Here is a 20,092-nt window from a genome sequence, read left to right as displayed (position 1 = left end):
TTTGCGGTCCTTCCGTTTGGTCTTACTACTGTGCCTCGAGTCTTCACCAAGGTGATGGCTGTGGTGGCTTCACATCTCAGAAGGTTAGGGATTCCAGTATGCCCTTATCTGGACGATTGGCTGATCAAAGCGGAATCTCCAGAGAAAGTGCTCCATCATCTGCAAGTCACAACTCAGTTGTTGTACAGGTTGGGTTTTTCAATAAATGTACCCAAGCCTCACCTGATGCCCTCCCAAGGCAACCTGTTCATAGGTGCTGTACTGGACACAACTGTATGTCATGCATTCCCTCCTCCTCAAAGGATTCTCGACATACAGGAAATGATTTCTTTATTTTACAATGGAGCGGTCGTTCCAGTCCTGAAGGTCCTTCGTCTGCTCGGTCTGATGGCTTCCTGCATTCTGCTGGTCAACCATGCACGCTGGCACATGAGGGCACTCCAGTGGTGCCTGCGGAGGCAGTGGTATCAACACAACGGAGATCTCAGGGAGTCGATCAGGATCTCCAGAGAAACTGCAGCGGATCTGTCTTGGTGGAGGGCAATCTGTCTCAAGGAAAGCCCTTCCACCTTCCTCCATCGGTGGCCACGGTGATAATGGATGCATTCACTCTAGGGTGGGGTGCTCATCCGGGGTATCTGGAGATCAAGGGTCTTTGGTCTCCAGATGAAAGGAGGCTTCATCCAGAGGTAGTTCGTCACATCTTTCGGACGTGGGGAACTCCTCAGGTGGACCTGTTCGCCACTCACGAGAACGCTCACTGCCCGTCATTCTGCAGTCTCCAGTATCCGATGCAGGGAGCATTGGGGGATGCGTTTCAGTTGAGTTGGAACTCAAGACTCCTTTACGCGTTTCCTCCCATACCCTTGATTCCTTGGGTTCAGAGGAAGATTCACCAAGACCAGGCCCAAGTCATATTGATCGCCCCGGATTGGCCAAGAAGGGTGTGGTACACAGATCTTCTCCACCTCTCGTCATACCCGCAGCTCCGTCTCCCTCTCAGGGCAGATCTCCTCTCTCAGATGGAGGGGCAGGTTCTACACCCCCACCTCCAGACCTTACACCTTCATGCCTGGAGATTGAACGGGGCAACCTGAATTCTTTTTCTCTCCCACATGATGTGGTGGATGTCATCTTATCGGCCAGGCGTGACTCCACCAAGTCTATCTATTCTTATCGGTGGTCTAAATTTTTTTCTTGGTGTGGAGAGAAGTCCGTTGATCCTTTGAGGGCTGGTTTATCTGACATTCTTCAGTTTGCGCTTTCTTTGGCTCAGCAAGGGTTTGCTGTAGCTACAGTCAAAGGTTATCTATCAGCATTGTCGGCATTTCTCTGTTTGCCGGATCAGCCGTCTTTATTTAAATCTCCTGTTGTTTTGAGGTTTCTAAAAGGACTTGCAAATAAATTTCCTCCTACTCCCTTTATTGTGCCTCAATGGGACTTGAATCTTGTGCTCACTTTCTTGATGGGTTCACCTTTTGAACCTCTGCACAAGTGTCCCTTGAGACTGGTATCTTTCAAAACGGTCTTCCTGATTGCAATTACCTCGGCAAGGAGAGTATGTGAGCTTCAAGCTCTTAGTTCAAAGCCCCCTTTCTTGACCATTCATGATGAAGGAATTATACTTAGGACCAGGGCTGCTTTTCTGCCTAAGGTGGTAACTCCTTTCCATCTGGGGCAGTCCATTACCCTTCCTACCTTATATCCTTCCCCTCACCCTTCCAAGGAGGAGGAGAGACTTCACCGCTTGGACCCGGAGAGGGCGGTGAGCTTATACCTGGACAGAACCAGAGACTTCGGAGTGGATGACCAGCTCTTTGTTGGTTTTGTTTGAGCCAGAAGAGGCAAGGCGGTGCACAAGCACACACTGTTGAGATGGATTGTCTTGTGTATCAAGATTTCCTACTCTCTGGCGGGTAAGGAACTTCCTGAAGGTTTAAGAGCTCATTCTACTAGAGCAAGGTCTGCTACATCTGCTTTGTCTAGGGGTGTACCTGTAGAGGACATTTGCAGAGCGGCGACTTGGGCCTCCCTCCACACTTTCGCAAAGCATTACTGCTTAAATTCCGAAGTGAGGAGGGAAGGCCACTTTGCGCCTTCTGTCCTCCAGGATTTTCTGGTATAGGAGAGTGGACACCCTCCTCCGGGAGTGGGGACTGCTGTGGGACTCTATTCACAAGGTAAGGAATCCGCTGGCAGATGTATCCATCAGAAGAACAACTTACTTACCTTTGGTAGCGCTTTTTCTGGTGGATACAGTATCTGCCTGTGGATTCCTCACTGGCCCACCCGCCTCCCCGTCCACTCTTCTATTCCTGATTTATTGTAATATTAATTGATTGTCAAAGGAAATGTGTTGATGTTATTACTTTCCTGCATTGACTACACACTGTGTGTGTTATTTTGATTATTTGGCACTGTTTACATTGTGAGTATATCTACTGTTGTTGATCCGTCCGTGTGCCTCGAGGGCACGGAAAAAAGGGCGGAACTGATGTCATCACGCCGACGTGGGCCTATTATGGAGTCGGTGACATCAGCGGAGCCGCGCGCGATGCCGTGCTTCTGTGACGTCGACCACGTCGCCGCGAAGCTACAAAAAGAATTTCTGAAAGGTGCTGACGCAGGGGGATATTCCCAAGGTGAGGAATCCACAGGCAGATACTGTATTCACCAGAAAAAGCGTACCAAAGGTAAGTAACTTGTTCTTCTGTGCCAATCTCTTCTTTGTTGGTTAAAATGACCAGGTGTATCAGTGAACCCCTTAGGAGGTTTATATTCCTTCATACTCACTTTAAAGACTGCTTTCCTGGTTGCCATTACCTCTGCCAGAAGAGTGAGTGAGCTCCAGGCTCTTTCTTGCAAACCTCCTTTTCTCTCTGTCCATCCGGACAAAGTTGTTGTAAGGACTCGTCCATCTTCTTAGCCAGAGTTTGTCACTGCCTTTCACACCGGGCAGACCATCACTTTGCCCGCCTTCTTTCGGCCTTAGCATCCCTCAAAAGAGGAGAGGCTCCACTGTCTGCACCCAAAACATGCGCTCTCATTCTACCTCAACCGCGCACAACAGTTCTGGGTGGATGACCAGCTCTTTGTTGGCTACGTGGGCGTGAAGAAAGGTCGGGCCGTGCACAAGCGGACCATCTCTCGGTGGGTCATTCTGTGCATTAAGACTTGTTATTCTTTGGCTAAAAAGGAGCCTCTAGTGGGCTTACGCGGCGATGGCAGCCACTACTGCTTTGGTACTGGGAGTTCCCTTGCATGACAACTGTCAGGCAGCTACGTGGGCCTCGCTGCACATTTTTACCAAGCACTACTGCCTGGACAGCCAAATCCGGAGAGATGGCTTATTTGGCTGTTCTGTTCTCCAGGACTTTCTGGTGTGATTCTGGTTCGCAAATCCACCACCGGCGTTGGTATTGCTAGGGTATCTATTCTAAGGTAAGGAATCTATCACTACGCGTTTGTTTCAGATGCACAAGTTCCTTACCTTTGGTAACAATATATCTGTAGCAGTGATAGATTCCTTACAGCCCCACCCATCCTCCCCGTTTTGCGAACTGATTTTTAGGATTAAGGACATCCCTTCCAGGGCCCTAGTTTCATGGCACCAGTGGTCTATTTCTTGCATGGCTCTGCGTTCCTGGCATGGAAAGTTGTGTACAGAACTGATTTCAGTGTGCATGGATGCGTCCAAGTAGCTCCAGCGACGTCATCTCGGCGACAATGACATCAATGACGCACTCGGAGCTGCACGACGCCGCCTAATGACGCGTTGGGGTACTGCTGACAAAAACCTTGCAGATCCAGTCTGACCCCTGGGGGTAATTCTAAGATAAGGAATCTATTACTACTAAGGTTTCTTACAGGTATATCATTACTGAAGGTAAGTAACTTGTGCATCAGGCACCCTACTGGCGCAAATAGTTAGGCAGACCCCACCTTCAGTCCCCATATTAGAAATCAACACCCCAACTATATTACACGTTACCACGCAAAGGGAGATTAATGCTGCATTTCTTAGCTACTACAAGACACTGTTTAAGGTCCAACATAACACACTTTTTAGAAAGAGGGTCCTAGGGAATCAATATTTAAAGATCGGATAATATCAAATCCCCATACTATGACTGAAGAAACTATCGGTCTATGAGCATGAAGAAAAAAAACCTGTAGTAGTAGGCTGCATGAAAATGGACCAGATTTTCATACATTGAAAAGAAATCCCATCAGCCCACCCATATGGCAGAGCATCACCATCTGGGATTTAATGTAGATTGTGTCAACAGTGCCATTAACATCAGTGATGAAAAAAGAGGCACTGTAACTTACAACCTAGTGATCGATATCACCACAGTGTAGTTGTTGACAGTGGTGCTGAGAAAAATTACAGTGCAAAACTAATAACAAAGGTGAGTGGTGTGCAATTTAAAATTGGCTACTAGGACACTTCAAATAACTTTAATAAACTCTATCCTAGTGTCAAGAATAAAACCAAAGTGCTGATACTTTGAAATAATAACTATCTTAAGCGAGAAAATAGGTAGGTCTACATGTTTCAGCCTTGGAGGTAACATAAACCAGGCTTTCGTCAGGACCGTTCTAATGCTACGCTACTGCAATATGTGACTGAAAATAGTGCACGAAGACAATAATAAATGTAAAAAATTTATGTGATACACCCTATCAGATCCTGTGAGTCTCAGTTTGGTTTGTCTGATATCATAGGAGCTTCATTCCTATAATATAATGTAACATAATAAATCATTACAATAAGGTCCAAAAACCGCAGCAATACTACTCAAAAATGTTCGTCTTGAAATGTTGACCAAATGGTCCAGATATTAGCTGTAACAGTAGCTGACATATTGATAAAAAGAAAAAGAAAAATTTGTACTCACCCAGCTCTATGTGTGAGTACTCCTCACCTCGCCTGGCACCTGCTCAGTGGATGAGGCCCCGCTCTAAACGGTGGGTAAACATGTGGTTACAAACAGGATAGATATCTCTGTATGACAGTTTCCCTATACTTTAAAACCTCATTACTTCAAAAGAACCTCAGCCGACTAAGGCCTACCGAGGCCCTCCAAATCAAGATAGACGTAAATAGATGTCTATAACTGTCTGGTCTTGCTGTCTGAGACATCATTGTATAATATATAATATCATAGTTGTTATTAATGATAAATCCCGATATCATTAAGGCCATTCGCATGACTGCGGATAGCAAAACACTATATTGTCACTCAATCACAGATGTTTCTAGTTAAAAAGAGCCTACTCGGAACCGCATAGTTAGCAGCCAGTGCTCAGTTGTAAAACTAGTGGCAAGATTCAACCCCACACCCTTCAGTTCTTAAAGTCAAACTGGCACACAAACGTAGTTACACACCCAATCGGTGCTAAAAAAGAAGCAAAACAAAGTCTCCTCAACCTCCCCTGTCCGTCGGTACCTCGAGGCTTGACCAAGCCAGAGGGGATGTAACCAACCGGACAAAGGCTTGTTCAATAAATACTCCTACCTTATGATCATTGGGCCGAGTCGGGTCATCTGACGTAAGTAATTAATGCTGAAAGCGCGGCAAAGACTCTTGGGAATGTAGTTGTGGCTGGTTAACAGAGAAGCGATGACCGCGCAAGTGTCGAAAAGCGCATCGCTCTCTTTACGTCAATGAACCCATAGGCTGTTGGGAGTTGTAGTAGTTGGCAACAAATATATGGCACACATTCATGATACAACGTAGCTAAAAAAAGCCCGGCTGAATACTCTAAGGTGGCAAAAGTATGGAGTGCAATAATAATGCCACATTGATGTAAGAAGCCAGACTAAATGGTAAAAATTAAGAAACACCGGGCTTATAGTTGTTCATGCATGTTATTACAAACTGAATCCATAACATTATGAAATTTTATGAAGTTTTGGTACACATTTTCCTGCATACTATTGTTTAATTTTGTCACAGAAATGTAAGCTTGCAGATGCCCAAGTTAAAGTCAGAAGGATACCTATGTTAGTACCTATGGTATCCCGATCATGATGGATTAAATGCATGGCCAGAATATAGCAAATACAATGGACCACTACATCGCAATAAGTAGTGGTTTATGCAATCATGGTTGTGGACTCAAGTCCCTGAAAAACTCTAGGGTACCTGTCCAGTCCGTCGATATTCTGTAATTGCCTAGATGTACATGATGGTGGTAATGAAAGTACATGTAGGTTACACAAACACTATTGTGTCCCATTCGCATACTAGCCATAGAGTAAGAATTGCTCCTGTATATTTAAAGCCCCACATAGTCTGATTAGGCCCTTAAATTATATTACAGGATTCTTGTGTTATTATTGTGTTATTATATTCACCAACTACAGCCCAACAAGGAAATCATGTAACCAATTCTGTGTTCATATAGACGCTAGAAAATACCTAAAGGTTTGAGTAATGGCCCTCTAAGATCTGGAGGACACGATAAGAGTCACAGTGTCACCCACGGAATTTCGTCATTCAACGGCCCCCTGTTTAAGGTCCCCCTCCAACACACCCTCAGACCATTAAAGACTTCCTCGACAGCCTAACACTCCAGCAGATAACGGCAGCAGACAAGGGAGACTTGGATGCACCAGTAACTAAAGCAGAGATCAGGGTGGCTATCATGAAAGTTCCTTGCAATAAAACGCCTAGCCTCGATGGACTCCCCGTAAAATTCCCACTGATATCACCGCGTATTGACCCCTGTCATTATTAAATACTCAGTATAAAATATTGAGCAAAATAGTAGTCCGTCGCCTGCTCCCACTACTGTTGAAACTTATACATAACGGACGAATGCGGTTTCATACCCTGCCGAAGCATGTCACTAAATATACAAAGATTTTACCACAAAATGGACGTGACTCCTAACAAACTCCAAATGGCGGGATATATATTGATTGATCTACGTCAAGCGTTCTAAACCCAAAGCTGGGAATACATGTTGGCTGCCCTTAACAAATTGTGTGTCCTCCCCCCAATTTACATCCAGTGGTTCAAACTACTATATGCCTCTCCCACTGCGAGGGTACGCACAGGAGCCCACATCTCCTTCTCATACTCAGGGATGTCCTCTCTCCCCAATATTGTTTGTGCTTGCACTGGAACTGTTAGCACAACAGCTGCAACTGTAGGCACAGGAATGCGAAATCTGTATTGGACCCCCAATCCATGTGTTGTCACTTTATGCAGATGACATAGTACTATATGTCAGAGATCTACACAACAATTTGCAACCTGTAGCCCAGACTTTCACACTCTTCCGGATTAGCCATAAATGTGCATGCAATTACTTCAGTGTCTTACATCAGTGTGCCAGCATGGTAGTCCTTTTTCTCCTCTCCCAGCCTCAGCAAAGATATGGTGTTTATATACCCAAAGTGTCTTGCATCAGTGTGTCAGCATGGTAGTCCTTTTTCTCCTCTCCCAGCCTCAGCAAAGATATGGTGTTTACATACCCAAAGTGGTACCCTCAGGGGATCTACCTTGCTGTGTTATTTCGGACTTAGGATGACAGAAGGAATGACCCTCATACATAGTTCTTCTGCAGGAGATGGTAGTCCTGCTGAGTTTCCAAGAATCCTGATGCATAATGAATGAGGCTAGTTTTCAGAGAAAACCCCACGTCCTGTAAGCAGTACCGTAACTAGGTAATAGGTCAGTCCCAAGAACCGTTATGTAGTGTAATGGCAGGGGAAATATAGGTCAAAGGTTTGGTTGCTACCCGAGCCTATATTGGGGTACCTATATGAAACATAACACCAGGAGGGGTATATTAGGAGCGTAGGGAATAGCCTGGGCCATTTATTTAATGGCCAATTTCCAATATGGAAGGGCAACCTTCAACAACTATAGGGCCTGAGTTGGGGTGCGCTCCTGGGGGTATACCAGTGTGTGCAAGTCACCCTGGTCAAGCATACGGGGTGTGTAGGCAATTTTGTGTAGGTTATGGCCTGTCAGCCAGTATGCTAGCCATTGTAATTGGCTTGCTAGGCAGTAGGATTTGAAGTCCGGCTCCTCCATTCCCCCATTATCCGATGGCATCTGTAACTTTGCTATATCCAAGATGGATTCTTGGCTCTACACCTACATGCATGCTAGGTACACTTAGGTACTTCTAGTTAGGGTCTCATCATAATAGTACGCATTATTACTGTCATGTATTTTTCTACCTGCCTATCTACATTGTTTTTAGCACTAAGGTAGAAATCTACCATCCTTTTACTTTGTTCGTGCATAAAATCATTTATATCTGTTTCTGTCTTATGGCTTTTCAGCACACCTGTTTTACACTAGAATGACTCCGGTTCAATAAATGCTTATTGAAAACGTCCCCACCGTTTATACTGTGTATCTCTCTGAGACAAAGTGAGCACGAGAGACTGAGCGAAAAGTACTGTACTGTTTCCACGATCCCTCATGGGACAGAGTTGTCATTTTCGATAATTGCCAAGAACTATTCTTTCCTTGGTTAGAGGAGTTTCTAGTGGCACTGTGAGCTAGCTGGTATACAGGCGAACATACACAGTGGGGGTGTCTGGAATCAGTCTGAACACCAATCCCACAGTTTATGTTGTCTAAACACGCAGATCCTATATAGGTTTATAGGAACTACATGACATGGTGCCGCCAACATTGATTTGGTACTTATTTAAAGGTGAAATCCGAATAGTTGTCGTGCTATTCTCAGAGACCCCTACTCACATTTTTCCAGAGACGTATGGAGTGGGAAGGGAACTATCCACCACAGCTGAGTAGGCATATCCTATAGATTGGCTGTGGGTTTATCAAGCTTGAAGGACAAATAGTTCTATTAAATATTAAACCTTATCTCAGTTTCCTTGAAACTTGAATTCTTCAAAATAATAGCTGACGAAGACGCCGCTGCACCAGCACAACGTGCTGCTGCAGCAAGGCAGGAAGAAGATGAAATAAACATTTCAGAAAATGTCAAAACCTCAATTACTTTAAAACTAGCGGAATATGGAGTCACAACTAGGGTTAGGACAGTAACGTTTGTGATTGAGGCACACGAATCATACAGAACAGAGGTATTATATTCATGGGTTAAATTCCCACAAGCAGATGCACGCACAAATTAATTTCATTCTTACACTGAAGATGAATCACCAGATGAATACTGTCCGTATGATTATATTGAAATTCTGCTCTCCTACCAGGAGCACATAAACTAGTTTATAGGCTCCCTCACACGCACAAAAGAAAAAGTGAGACTCGGTCTCCTCGGAAGAGAGCAACTTGGCCAGACCTAGCGGCTTACACACCGCATCCAGACATTGACACAATGCCAGTAGCAGAATTCCATCCACTTCATAAAGAAATAATACATCTTTACAGAAACCTGGCACGGATTGTAATGAGAACACTCACACTTCAGCCAGTAAGGGCTAGACCAGCAGGACAAATTCAGGGATCTACAACTAAAATAACTTCACAAATGCTCCACGTGGTTATGGGTAAAATGCACACTAAATGTGAGCTAACAATCTGCTTGCCAATCTGCTCCCCAGATAGAGGATTGTACCTCTCGGGCTACAGTTTTAGCTGCCATATATACCAGAACTCATGGTTTCGATTCATTATCAGTAATACCAGATGTATTAAGACAAATACAAAATGAGTATTGAGCAGAACCTGCTCTGAACTTAGGAATGAAATTGTTAGGAAATGTTGCCCAGGGATCAGCTAATATATTAGCAAACATAAGAAGGGAGGCAGCAGCGGTGGCAATACGCCAACGACTGAGGGATTTCACTCCTTTACAGCAGGAACATGAATTACCTAAAATTATCGAAGACACCTATGCTGAATTAGGTAGAGATAGTTTTGGAGCTAGAGCAACAAAACTCAACTCATGGGTGGTCCTGAAAAAGAGAACACTAAGCAAGCACCTGAATCTTCCAAGAAGAAATGGTCTAAAAATAATAAACAAAAGAATAGAGGAAATAAGTCACAACCCAGGGGTGGGTCTCCTCATCAGGAGCCCTCCTGAAAGGAGGTACAACCTTAGGAATAGTGATAACATTAAAAAACTTGACAGGAATCAGGAAACTGTTACACGTTCCTCACGTTCCTTTCAGGGTTCATCAAAAAACTCAGAGCAGGAAAGACGGTCAGAACACAGACAAGCAAAGAAAACAAAGTCCAGTGACACGCAGCGCGCTTCAGACTATACTTCCAAAAAAGAAGAGAAACATGCCCCGAATTCTAAGGACTCAACTTCTGAACGGAGAATGGGCTCTGACGATGCTAGGCAGCGCAGAAGAAGTAACAATAGGTTGCCAGAACCTAATGGAATTTCTGATGACAGCTGAGTTGAATGAACATATCACGGCGGAGACACCCGATACGAGGGTAATTGTCCCACATAAGTTACATGAAATAACACTCCAAATGAAGGGGGACAAACCGAGAAAAATTAAAGGTCTCCTTTGGTAGACACTGACTTATGAATATGATATCCTTTTAGCTGAGAAAGATTGGCCGCCTAAAATTGTTATGGATTGCCCAAAGGGAGAAACATTAATTTTACCAGCCTTTTCTGACCTCGTTCCAATATACTTAAAGCATACATACGCGCAGGAGTGGGCGGTAGCACTTGTTCCAGCATTATATTGCAACCATGTTGGGTGGGATGCTGAGTCACCTCACCATGAAATCTCAGTAAAAACTACTCCAACTCCACAGAGGCACGGTTGTATGACGTTACAACGCATACTTTTACAACGCATGCCTTTACAATGCATTTTTCACATCGCAACATCCTTTACAGCGCATTCCATTACATCGCATGACACAACATCGCATTTTAAGAAACTACCTTTACAACGCATTCCATTACATCGCATACTACCTTTACAACGCTTACCATTACAACGCATACCATTACATTGCATTTATGATAGGTATTGGATAGTATAGGGGTAAACATTACTATTCTAACTCCAGGGGGTGCAACAGTAGGGTAAGTGTTGGATAGTGTAGGGGTAAAAATTACTATTCAAACTCCAGGGGGTGCAACAGCAGGGTAAGTGTTGGACAGTGTAGGGGTAAAATTTACTGTTCTAACTCCAGGGGGGTGCAACAGTAGGGTAAATGTTGGATAGTGTAAGGGTACTATGCGTTGTAATGGTATGCATTGTAATGGTATGCATTGTAATGACTGCGTTGTAATGACATGCGTTGTAATGGTATCCGTTGTAGTGTCATGCGATGTAATAGTTGAGTTCTAATGGCATGTGATGTAAGGGATGTTGCAATGTAATGACTGCGTTGTAATAGAAGTGCGAAGTGAAAGTTGCATTGTAAAGGTTGTTTCCCAGAGACACCACATAATAAAACAAGATGCAAAAAAGAGGTTGGGGAGATCCTAGATCAACTTCAATACCAGGGTGTGATTGAAACGTGTACCTCTTCAATGAATAATCCTTTGTTTCCTGTAATGACACCTGATACTTCATACCATCAAGTTTTAGACTACAGACATCTGAACACATGCACTAAAACATTTGCAGTACAGAATTCACATAGTGCCGCATTAATGAATAACATTGTGCGGAAAAATACCAAACAACATTAGATAGCTCAAATGGATTTTTCTGCAAAAATATAGTGCCTGAGAGCAGATATTTGACAGCAATCTCAGCGCTTGGTTCGGTTCTCAGCGTCAATTTTGTTGACTCCACCAAGGGTATAAGAATAGCCCTGGGCTGTTCTCCGCTAGGGTAACAGAGTTACTTCAGAATTTGAATCAAGAGACTATGTCCTATGTAGATGATATTTATCTGACAGATGATGATTTAAAGGATCACTTGACTAGGGTAAGCAACATCATTTTGGGTTTGCCTCTGAGGGCTACAAATTCAACGTGAAAAAAATCTAAAATAGTACACCTCAATGTCCTTTTTCTGGGATATGAGCTTTCAAGTGAAGGGAAAAGCCTGGCAGCTAACTTTTTAGAAAAGTGTGCGCTGCTCCAACCTCCTAAAGCATAACATTCATAATGGGATTCTTAAATTTTGGCAGAACATACATTTTAAATTACGCAGAAAAAGTGACCTAATAAGACCTGATTTTTCAGTTAGACGTTGGACAGAGGAACACAAAGATATCCTTTGTTCCATACAAGCTGACATGATAGCTTCAAAACACCTACACACGTGTAAACATCACAAATTTGGTGATTCGTATTATAGTGGGTCAATCAGGGTACATTTACATAACCTTCAATGAAGGCAAAACAGTGCCCAGAGCATACAAATTACACATGCACACAAACGCTGAAATGCGTTATGCTTCTACAGAAAAAAATCTGACAGCAATACAGACTGCTCTAGTGAGAGAAAGAGCACTGGCTCCGGAAAACAAATAATTGTCGTTATTTCAGTACCGGCCTTGGAAGCTGTTGCAAAAGCAAGCGTTCCGAATGCTAAAGCTTTACATCCAAGATGGATACAATGGGCTAATTCTCTTACTGCAACAGATGTAGATTACAAATTTGACTCTACGCTGAAGACGCAAACATTTCTACAATATGAACAAGAAATTCTCTCCTGAATGAAATAATGCCTCTAGATCAGTAGGAATATATTATTTACACTGATGGAACTGCTCAGCCGGCCTTAAGAAGTAAACAACAATACAGCGCCGCATATGCTATTGTGAAGTGTCGTATGCAGGGAGGCAAGTTCCATCCTAGCAGTATGAAGACACTGTATCTAGGAGACTGCACAGCCCAGCTGCCAGAATCAAAAGCACTGTTACTGCCACTAATACATACGGATCGAGAATTCCCCACACTGACTGTGTCCGATTTTTTTTACGGCGTCCAGTCATACAATGAATATCTTCACTTCTGGGGTCAAAATGGGTTGAAAGACTCTAAAGGTGGCACAATTAGGCATAACTTGCTATGAATAAATGCAGCAGAATTGGAAAACGAACTACCGAAAGCTCACGTGATACACACGCTGAGTCATTAACATTCACGTTGAAGGGAATTAATTGGCTGATGAAGCTGCAAAAGGAGCAGTACGAGTTGGTGCTGTAGCTGCAATCACTTGTTCTAGTATGAAAATAGATGGACAGATAATGGTAGCTGTCATTGCTTCACGAAAAAATAGCGTAGCCTTACCAAAAGGTTTTCCACTCAAGTACTCCTACAAGTTAGATGCAAGAAATATTCTGTATCCTTATATTCAAGGAGTGGGGGATAGAGTAATACCAAACATGGATTGCAGGTTAGGATTAATTCTAGCTGCACATGAGGGTCTAGGTTCTGCACATACAGGAGTTTCTGCAACAGTTTCTTTACTGAAACAACGCTATTAGTGGCCAGGACAAACTAAACAGACGAAGAAGTTTGTCTTAAAGTGTGACAACTGTCAGCAGATGAAGGGTTTCACTGCAGCGTGATCATTACTAATATCAGACAGACCACTTGCTTGTGTCTATTTGGACCACTGCAGCCCCCTACAATCAGATGGGGCTTACAAGTATATCTTGGTGGCAGTGGATTCATGCTCTAAATTCCTGTGGGTTTGGCCTCAGAGCTTGGCTGATGCTCGAGCTGTTATAAAAGAGTTCTGAGTCTTCATAAGGACATACGCAGTTGACACATTATATTATGACCACCCAGCTTTTAGCTCTAGGGCTTACAAGGAAGCCATGGGAAGTTTGGGTGTTGCACTGTGGTACTCCTCTCTGTACCATCCTGAGGGAAATTTGTCATGGAGAGGAAAACCCGGGACTTAAAGTAATCTTTATTCGCAAGGGTATTAGGTTTGGGTGGTAGATGAGTCAATCACCTATATGGGGTCCAGAGAGCCCTTAACAATATGGCAAGAAGTTCCCTAGGAGGTGTCACTCCTTACAAAGTCCTATTTGGAACGAGAATGTTGGTACCTGATCTCGATTATGAAAGCACAGTGGCGGATAAAAAAACATTTGACATTAATAAACATTTGGCTGTTTTACAGGCTCTTAATGAATTCCTGAAACTACAAAGCAGCGTGCAAGTAAAACGCACCACCACTGGGAAAGTCAAATCAGTCGCGGCAAGACCTGCCTGGATCCCCAAAAATCAGGGGTCTGGTCAGAGAAAAGATTGTGGACAAGAAAGAATTTGGGCCATCATATAGAAATTCTGTACCTGTTGTGGTTGTCGAAGGAACCAGAACAATACTTCTTCCTTCTCTTGCCTGCAAAAAAGAAAACAGATTTGTCTCCATCGATCTGATCAATGTGGCAGATACTGAATAGTAGGCCTTGTGGGCTCCTCCTGGGTAGCTGACGCTCTCCTCTCACTACCATATAGGAAGTTCAGACAGAAAGACTCATAACATATGAAGAGTCACCTATACCAAGGAACGGACATTCCAATAATGAAATGGAACTCGTTCCTGTAGAAACAGAACATCAAAACACAAATAAAAGACAAATACAATCGGCCTACCACGGATATATACATAAATATGCCTCTACAAGAGACGTCTGCCAGTTCACCTAAACCTGCTGAGCTACCAAAAATAGATCAAACTGCATCCGGCTACTTCATCTATTTGATACCTTCTCTCTTGATCCCAGTGAACCTGAGACCACCCCAGCTCCAGTTTCCCGTAAGCAACAACTTCATGATTTTTAAATTTTTCTTTAAAAGACTTACCTGTTCTCACAATGGCTACATCTCTGGATAATAATTGGAACACTTTTTTTTCTATTCTGGATTGGCCTTGTGATTGTCTTTTGCTTACTCATGAATGGTAAAATATCCCAGAACGCTCTGCAGTATCAAATGTGAACTTGGTCCTGAAACCTCATATGTCATCTCATCGTGAAGAAAGAGATCTGTTCTACGTGAACATTACAGCTGTTCCAATTCCTGATGGTATAGTTTGGGACAGAGTTGCATTTGATATATTCGGTCCTACAGCCCTTTTGAAAATACCTCATATATTCAAAATTTATTTAAATGATTCATTGCCTCCAGTACATTTTCCGACGATTCGGATTTTGAAACTGTAAATAATATGCTGTCTAATTTAGAACAATCCGCTGCATTTTCAAGCATTCAAATGTTAGAGGACACAACTGATTACGATGCAATGTACTGTTGCTAACATTATGGTCATCATGTTTTATATAAATCTAGTATCCCGCGTGATGTTTTAACATACCACCAATGTGAACATTGCCCAACACTGCCGATAGGTAGTTCACAAACTTTTGCACAGAATTTTTTTTAATTTTTCAGGGTCTAACACTTCTAACCTGACCTCATATTACTATAAGGTTGCACCTACAACTACACAGAAAAATATACTGGCAAACACCAAATAGATTTACCATCATAAAGTCTGGGGTTCAAAGGAATGGCAAGTTTAGGGAATAGAAACACTGTTTCAAGCACACCTCATTCCACAGCAGAACATATTTCTGAACGACACTGTACAACAGACATCATGTCTTGGAATAATGTCTTGGAATAACTATGAACAAGGACTTGAACACATCTCGGATTCCCTCACCATCACACTTTGAGGGGTGGCAAAACTTTACAACACATGATGGGGATGCAGTAGATGACAGCATACATCTAATTCATCAGACGCCATTTGGAAGGGATGGCTACATTGGCCTACACACACAAATAGATGTCAGACAAGATTCAGAGGTACTACCAAAGGGTTTAGTATCCTTAGGCCGGACCAACACTATGTACAACAAGAACATCTGGAGGTGGTGACATCATACAGTGTTGGGACGTTCTGCCTTGATTGGGTAAGAACCTCAACACTGTCCCAGGTAAAAAAAAACACTTATCCTTACTATCAGAAGACATGGATCTAAGGGACATTAATCACTGTTTATAATAAAATTTGGAACATCTCTCAACAAGAAGCAGCAGAGAGACTCCGTGAAATTTATAGAATTAACCTAGAAAAAGCGTTAAATGTAGTCAATAATGGTATGACTACAATAACATCCAGGATTCATTCACTGGGCAACATTGTATCTTTTGCTATAGATATACCACAACAGGATTTGTCCATACTACAGCACGGACAGTCTCAATTACGTACTATTATGTTTTTAAGCTGGACACTACAACCATTGCGTTCCGGTTATGTGCCTTGGCAATTTATCAACAGTACGTCCCTATTCTCTGCATACAATCTAACTAAGAAGCAGATAATGATGACAAAAAAGGGGAGCAAAATATACAACGCTGCGTGTTGAAAAACTGGACCAGTTACCTTTCACTGTGGCAGAGCCGCCATCCACAGAATGGTTAATCCATAGCAATATAACATTACCGGTCACACCTTTCCAGTTTCAGTATTGTCTAGCACAACAACGGGCAGGCAGATATGAAGCAATAGGAATCAAGGAATCTTGGGCCAGATGTACAACCATTTGATTTTGTGCCTAGCAATTTGCGATAAATTGCGAGTTGTAAATTGCAATGCGTAAAATCAAATGTACAACAGTGTGTTTAACACTGTTTGCAATTCCCAATGGGGTCGCAAATTGTGAGGATCATTAATATTAATGAGCCTCTCTTAATTTGTGAGCACATTGGGAATAACAGGCCCTCCCAGGGATGGTGGCCTGCTGGGCTCAGCAGACCACCATGTATGGGACTGCTTTTAAATAAAACAGTATTTTTTTTTAAATGTGCCCATTTTCCTTAAAGGAAAACAGGATGCATTTAACAAAAAAAATTAAACACTTATGTTTTCCTTTTTAAAGGCAGGCAGTGGTCCCTCTGACCACTGCCTGCCCTTAAAAAATAATTTTGTATGCATTTGCAAAGGGAACGGACCCACCTACTTTTGCACATGCAAAAATGGGTCATACATCTGGCCCCTTGAGAACTGCTGTATAGATTTCGATGCAGGAGTGGGGATATGGAAGTGTTTCTAAGCAGTACAAACTGCGAAAACTCTTTAAGTGGATCTATCATCTGCCACGATATCATGCTCCAGGGGCCTGTACGGTCCAGTTGCAAATCAATCCTGTCAGTTGAAATGTTCCCCAGCTGCAGTGATTAATCCAGTGTTCAAGTTGCTTCCTAATGGAACTTACCCGATGCTGAATGATCAAGGTTGTTGTGGGATGCTTCCGGGCATCGCATATTTTGTCACTGTAAACTCCAGGGTTACTTGTTGTATGCAAGTATTGTTTCCACCTACCCACACATACAAGGAGGCGCCGTTATGGCCTTTGTTGAATGTTTCCTTTATACAGTTTGATACTCTGAGCCAAATGAAAGCCATGCTTTTACAGAAAACCGTGCCCTTAACCTCCGCCCAAGAGACTTTTGATCTTCAGGTCGCAAGGTCCTCAGCTGAGATACAGGCACTTGTATGAACGAACTGCTCTTTCCATTTCACAGAAATGGTACAACGTATCTTTAACATGTCTAATATGACGGTTATAGTACACCTATTTAAGATCATAGGTTCTGGACTGTTACGCACCTTTCAGGCTTTGGAGTAATTCCAAACTTCATACACTCCATATTCGGTAGCATTTTTGGAGGACTTCCTCTAATCCTGTTACTAATAGCAGAAATCCTTATTGTATTTTTCCTGCTACGCAATGGATGTCCCTGTCACCAAGTAGCTGGGAAACATGCTCCTGGAGCTCCCATACTGTGATCGCATGGTACTCCACCTGGGCACACTTCGCCTTCGCGAACTGAGCGAGTCTTCGTTCCTGTCAATTAGACCAGTCTGGATCGACTGTGTTCTGCCTGTCCTACGATGCCTGTTCTGCGGACAAGAATGCATGTTGGATCTCTGTCCAACACTTCCATTGGTTGCGCCGCCAGATGTGGAGGCTTTACTGGGCCCAGTAACAGCCCATGTACTGTTATGTCCTCGGCGTATTCCCATGTTGATGCCTGCATTCTTAGAGCCACCACAGGATGCATCAGCTCCTTTTGGAACAGATACCGGCTCCTCTACAAACACTCAGGCCTTGGATGTCATACATGCTTCCCCATCATCGGCTGTGGGCAATACACAAGATCATCTGTGTTCGATTGATATGATCTGTGAGTTGTTACAGGTTCCGTTGTCTGCGATGGCAAGCAACAGTGATGTTGCGTCTCCCAGCCAGGACACATAAACATTTGGCTCATTGTGTGTTCGGAAAAATTTGGCTTTCTTCAAAACAACCAGAATTTGGAATTTCAAACAACTAACATTATTCTTTTTACTGAACAGCATTGCTTTCAGACACTCATATTTGTTTGAATTATATATACCAACATATTTTAGCAAGACTTCTACCACTTAAAATACAATTTTAGCATTTTAGCATTTTCTTTGTTTTATTAATATATTTTATTCGCCTTATTTTCATGGACTAATTATTTGTTTGCGTACAAAGGCCTAGAAGTACATTAATATTTTAGTATGTCGTTCAGACGGATGAGGAGTGGGTGTTATGTTTCATATAAGTACCCTGATATAGGCTTAGGTAGCAACCAAACCTTTCACCTAAATTTCCCCTGCCATTACACTACATAACGGTTCTTGGGAATGACCATTTACCTAGTTACGGTACTGCTTACAGGACGTGGGGTTTTCCCTGAAAACTAGCCTCATTTATTGTGGATGAGGACTCTTGGAAACTCAGCAGGACTACCATTTCCTGCATAATAACTATGTATAAGGATCATTCATTCTGTCATCCTAAGTCCAACATGACACAGCAAGGTAGATCCCCTGAGGGTAACACTTTGGGTATATAAACGCCATATCTTTGCTGAGGCAGGGAGAGGAGAAAAAGGACTTCCATGCTGACACACTGACGCAAGATGCTGAGGTTCCTGCATTCAGTGCTCTAACATCATTTCACAGGGTGTCCATCTCAAGACCAAGAAGGGGTCCCACAGTCTCTAACTTCAGGTAATTGGGTTGACTTTATCCTAGAGGAATTCTTGGCTGTATACCTACTTACATGCTAGGTACACTTAGGTACATCTAGTTAGGCTCACATCATAGGTGTACGCATTATTACTGTTATGTATTTTTATACCTGCCTGTATTAATGTTTTTAACACTATGATAGAAATCTACCACCCTTTTACTCTTTTGCTGCTTATAATCATTTATATCAGTTTTGGCCTTATGGTTGTTTCAGTACACCGATTTTACACTAGAATGATGTTGGTTCAATAAATGCCTATTGAAAACGTCCCCACCATTTATTCTGTGTATGTCTCTGAGACAAAGTGAGCACGAGTGACTGAGCGAAAAGTACTGTACTGTTTCCACAATCCCTGATGGGACAGAGTTGCAATGTTCGATAGTTGCCAAGAACTATTCGCTCCTTGGTAGAAGGGGGTTCTAGTGGTGCAGTGAGGTAGCTGGTATACAGTGGGGGTGTCTGGAATCAGTCTGCACACCAATCCCACAGTCCATGTTGTCTAAAGGTGCAGTTCATATATAGGTTTATAGGAACTACACAACACTTGTTCTTCCCACTCAAACAGGTGCATTGACACGATGACGGCTGCACACATGGGAGCAGGCAGGTGTGTTAAGAATAGGGGCATTGTTCCTGGATGGTATGCTGCTGAATGATACGGACTTTGTGCATACACAACATCTTTTAAACTTAAAATTACACTGGGCCCCTGACAGCACAGAACCTGCCACGCATGAAGTTATACACTCAGTCCACCTAATGGTTAACGGCAGACACTTAACGCACTGGTTATACCGAGGTCTGTGATCCCACCTAGCAGTACCAATGACTCAGTTAAAAGATAAGTGGGGATAACACCTGGGGAGGGAACTACAAGACAAGGACTGGAATGCCATCCAAGCATTTCCGAAGAAAGTCTCTAGTAGTTCCAGATTCAAACTTATACAATATATGGTGTTACACAGGGCCTACCCTACAACACACAGGCTACATGCTATGTTCCCAGACGCGTCGCCATTATGTTGTGATCAAGATGCAACTCTGCTGCATATGCTGTTGTCCTGCCCCTCCCTTTCATCCTACTGATCCCAAGTAATAAC

At 43.0% G+C, this 20,092-nt stretch overlaps 1 protein-coding gene and 1 long non-coding RNA gene across 9 annotated transcripts in view; one reads left to right on the top strand and one right to left on the bottom strand.

Annotated features, from left to right (window-relative positions):
* The window catches only part of LOC144768774 (uncharacterized), a 66,123-nt gene extending 60,493 nt beyond the window's left edge, over window positions 1–5,630 (bottom strand). Inside the window, exons 1-2 of the long non-coding RNA XR_013598627.1 lie at window positions 5,523–5,630; window positions 4,902–4,964 (exon numbers count right to left, since the gene is read on the bottom strand). This is a non-coding gene — a long non-coding RNA (uncharacterized LOC144768774). The remainder of the gene's footprint in view (window positions 1–4,901; window positions 4,965–5,522) is intronic.
* The window catches only part of LOC144768773 (uncharacterized), a 9,320,023-nt gene that overhangs the window by 4,807,609 nt on the left and 4,492,322 nt on the right, over window positions 1–20,092 (top strand). The window lies entirely within an intron of this gene.

This window comes from Lissotriton helveticus, chromosome 7 (assembly GCF_964261635.1).
Source record: "Lissotriton helveticus chromosome 7, aLisHel1.1, whole genome shotgun sequence".
NCBI classification, from domain to species: domain Eukaryota; kingdom Metazoa; phylum Chordata; class Amphibia; order Caudata; family Salamandridae; genus Lissotriton; species Lissotriton helveticus.
Note: the sequence above shows the minus strand (reverse complement) of the source record. Positions and strands in the feature narration are given on the sequence as shown.